This window comes from Triticum aestivum, chromosome 3B (genome assembly GCF_018294505.1).
Source record: "Triticum aestivum cultivar Chinese Spring chromosome 3B, IWGSC CS RefSeq v2.1, whole genome shotgun sequence".
In the NCBI taxonomy this organism is placed as follows: Eukaryota; Viridiplantae; Streptophyta; class Magnoliopsida; order Poales; family Poaceae; genus Triticum; species Triticum aestivum.
In genome coordinates this window covers 258,572,632-258,576,850 of record NC_057801.1, presented here as the reverse complement: position 1 = coordinate 258,576,850, position 4,219 = coordinate 258,572,632, and positions in this window count along the sequence as shown.

Below are 4,219 nucleotides of genomic sequence, written 5' to 3'. Positions count from 1 at the left end.
CGTGATCAGTATGATGCCGATTCGATTGCGATGATCGGCGTCGAGTGCCCACTCCTCCCCCGAGGGGTGGGTCTTATGCACTTCGACAGCAAGATGACAAACGCCAGCACAATGTCGGGCGGAGAGCTCCGGTCGACCCCAGGGAACCAGGCTTTGACGCGAGATCCCTTATCGTGTAAGGTTTGGTCGACCGGAACAGAGCTCATCGAGAAGGCCACGACAGAGATGTGCCCGCCAGCAGCCGAGTTCATGTTTCAGGACCAGCGTGTTTCAGCAGAGCCATCAGAGCCGCGGTGATCCCTCCCAACTTCAGGCTGGCGACTGGCGTGAGTAAGTTCACTGGTGAGTCCAAGCCCGATACTTGGCTTGAGGACTACCGAGTGCCTGTTCAGATTGGCGGTGGCAATGATGAGGTGGCTATGAAACACCTACCACTCATGTTGGAAGGTTCGGCCAGGGCCTGGTTGAATCAGTTGGCACCTAGCAGCATTTACACTTGGGAAGATCTTGCCCGAGTGTTCGTCAGGACATTTGAGGGAACTTGCAAGCGACCAGCAGGACTGACAGAGTTGCAGGTCTGCATGCAAAAGACGAATGAGACCCTGAGGGATTACATCCAGAGGTGGATCATGTTGCATCATACGATGGAGAACGTATCTGATCATCAAGCAGTCTGTGCCTTCAAGGAAGGTGTTAAGAACAGAGAGTTAAGATTGAAGTTTGGTCGGACCGGAGATATGACCCTGAGTCGAATGATGGAGATTGCCACCAAATACGCCAATGGTGAAGAAGAGGATCGACTCCGGAGTGGCAAGTACAAGCCGAGTCAGTCGAAAAAAGGAAACTCCAGTCGGAAGCAGAAGCGGAAAGCCAAGCCAGCTGCTCCTGGAGAAGCCCTGGCTGTGACTCAGGGCAAGTTCAAAGCGAAGCCCAAAGGATCCTGGAACCCCAAGAAGATGAAGGACAAGGAAGGAAACAACGTGATGGATTTGTCGTGCCACATCCACACGAAGAAAGACGAAGAGGGTAACTTCATTTACCCGAGACATACCACTCGCCAGTGCCGGCTCTTAATCTAGCAGTTTCAAAGGAAACAGCCCAAGGATAAGGAAAAGGAGTCGGACAAGGCTGAGGACAAAGAGGACAGTGATGAAGGATACCCCCATGTCAATTCCACCCTGATGATTTTTGCTGATGTTGAGAGCAAAAGTCGATTGAAAGTTATCAACCGTGAGGTGAATATGGTTGCTACGGCGATGCCCAACTATCTGAAATGGTCTCAGACTGCCATTACATTCGACCAGTCTGATCATCTGACACACATAGCCACCCCTGGGAGGCAGGCTTTAGTGGTCGACCCAGTCGTCGAAGGCACTCGACTGACTAAGGTTCTGATGGATGGCGGCAGTGGGCTGAATATATTGTATGCGCAGACGCTAAAAGGAATGGGCATTCCGATGTCCAGACTTAGTTCCAGCAACATGAGTTTCCATGGAGTCATTCCTAGAAAGAAGGCTGAGTCACTCGGCCAAATAGCTCTTGATGTGGTTTTCGGCGATTCAAAGCATTTCCGCAAAGAAAAGCTAACATTTGAAGTCGTGGATTTCCGAGTGCTTATCACGCTATTTTGGGCAGGCCAGCTTATGCACGGTTCCTGGCTCGACCATGTTACGTATACCTCAAACTGAAGATGCTTGGTCCCAAAGGAGTGATTACCATCACTGGCAATCGGAAAAAGGCAGAAGAGTGCTTTCAGAAGGTCTCAAAAATTGCCGATGCTCAGATAACAGTGGTGGAGCTACAAGAATATCAGAAAAATGCAGATCCGAGTGATTTATTGCGGTCCAAGAAGCCCGCCACAGAGCCAGCGTTCCAATCGTCTGGTGAGACGAAGCCCGTTCATATTCACCCGACCGATCCCAGTGCTGCTCCGACTCATATTTCCACAACACTCGACTCTAAATAGGAAGAAGAGCTCATCTAGTTCCTCCGTGAGAACTGGGACATCTTCGCATGGAAGCCTGCTGACATGCCGGGTGTACCCAGGGGGCTGGCTGAGCATCATTTACGAGTCGACCCAAAAGCAAAACCCGTCGAAGAACATCTTCGACTGTCCGCCGTTCAGAAGAGAAAGGCCATTGGTGAGGAGGTGGCTCGGCTCCTGGCAGCAGAGTTTATCCGAGAGATTTACCACTCAGAGTGGCTCGCCAATCTTGTCATGTTCCCCAAGAAGGACAAGTCACTTCGCATGTGCATTGATTTCAAACATATCAATCGGGCCTGCCCGAAAGATCATTTTCCTCTCCCTCGCATCGACCAAATTGTCGACTCGACTGCGGGATGTGAGAGATTGTCTTTTCTAGAAGCCTATTCCGGGTACCATCAGATCCGTCTGTATGGACCCGACGAGATCAAAACCGCTTTCATCACTCCATTCGGGTGCTTCTGCTATGTCACCATGCCATTCGGCCTCAAGAATGCCGGAGCCACGTTCATGAGGATGATTCAGAAGTGTTTACTCACTCAAATCAGTCGGAACGTGGAAGCGTACATGGATGATATTGTGGTCAAATCACGAAAGTGTTCCGACCTGTTGACTGACCTCGCTGAAACATTTGCCAATCTCAGGAGGTATGATATCAAGCTCAATCCATCAAAGTGCACATTCGGAGTTCCTGGTGGAAAGTTACTTGGTTTTCTCGTTTCCGAACGAGGAATCGACGCTAACCCAAAAAAAGTGGGCACTATACTCCGAATGAAACACCCTCTGCGTGTGCACGATGTCCAGAAGCTTACTGGATGCTTGGCCACATTAAGTCGATTCATCTCTCGCCTCGGTGAAAAGGCATTACCTCTTTACCGACTGATGAAGAAGTCAGACAAGTTCGAGTGGACTCCAGAAGCTGATGCAGCATTTGCCGAGCTAAAAGCTCTGCTCTCCACCCAGCCGGTGCTTGCTGCTCCAATCCGCAAAGAGCCTCTGTTGCTTTACATTGCAGCCACAGGACAAGTCGTCAGTACAGTACTTACGGTCAAGCGGGAAGAAGAAGGGAAAGCCTTCAAAGTTCAGCGCCCACTGTCTTATCTTTCCGAAGTGTTGACCCCATCGAAGCAAAGATACCCTCATTATCAGAAGCTTGTATATGGGATCTACATGACCACGAAGAAGGTTGCTCATTATTTCTCTGATCATTCCATTACAGTCGTCATTGACGCCCCACTGTCAGAGATTCTGCACAACAGAGATGCAACCGGTCGAGTGGCGAAATGGGCGATTGAACTCCTTCCCCTTGATATCAAGTTTGAGGCAAAGAAAGCCATTAAGTCTCAAGAAGTAGCAGATTTCCTCGCCGAATGGATTGAACAACAGCAGCCGACTCAAGTTCACTCGGAGCACTGGACCATGTTCTTCGACGGTTCTAAGATGTTAAATGGTTCCGGTGCTGGGGTGGTATTGGTTTCCCCTCGAGGAGATAAGTTCAGATATGCGGTCCAGATCCACTTTGATTCCTCCAACAATGAAGCAGAATACGAGGCACTTTTGTATGGGTTGCGCATGGCCATTTCACTCGGCGTCCGTCGCCTTGTGGTTTATGGCGACTCAGATTTGGTGGTCAACCAGGTGATGAAGGAGTGGGACGTTAGAAGCCCGGCCATGACTGGATACTGGAATGCAGTGAGAAAGCTTGAAAAGAAATTTGAAGGGTTAGAGCTACATCATATACCCCGACTAAAGAATCAAGCGGCTGATGATTTGGCGAAGATAGGTTCCAAGAGAGAAGCCATTCCCAGTGATGTGTTCTTGGAGCATATCCATACTCCATCAGTTCAAGAAGATCCTTTTACCGAAGAAGCTCCGCAGCCTAAAAGTGTCACCGATCCGACTGAAGTTGAAGTTCCACCAGTAGTCGACCTGATCATGGAAGCATTGGTGATTACTCCCGATTGGACAGTACCGTACATCGCTTATATCTTAAGGAAAGAGATCCCAGAGGATGAAGAAGAGGCTCGACAGATCGTCTGCCGATCTAAGGCCTTTACTGTGATAAAGGCGCAGTTGTACAGAGAAAGCGCGACTGGAGTTGGTCAGAAGTGTATAACGCCAGAAGAAGGTCGGATAATCCTTGACGATATCCACTCGGGGAACTGTGGCCATCATGCGTCCTCTCGGACCATTGTGGCTAAAGCATACCGAGCGGGATTTTACTGGCCAAGAGCG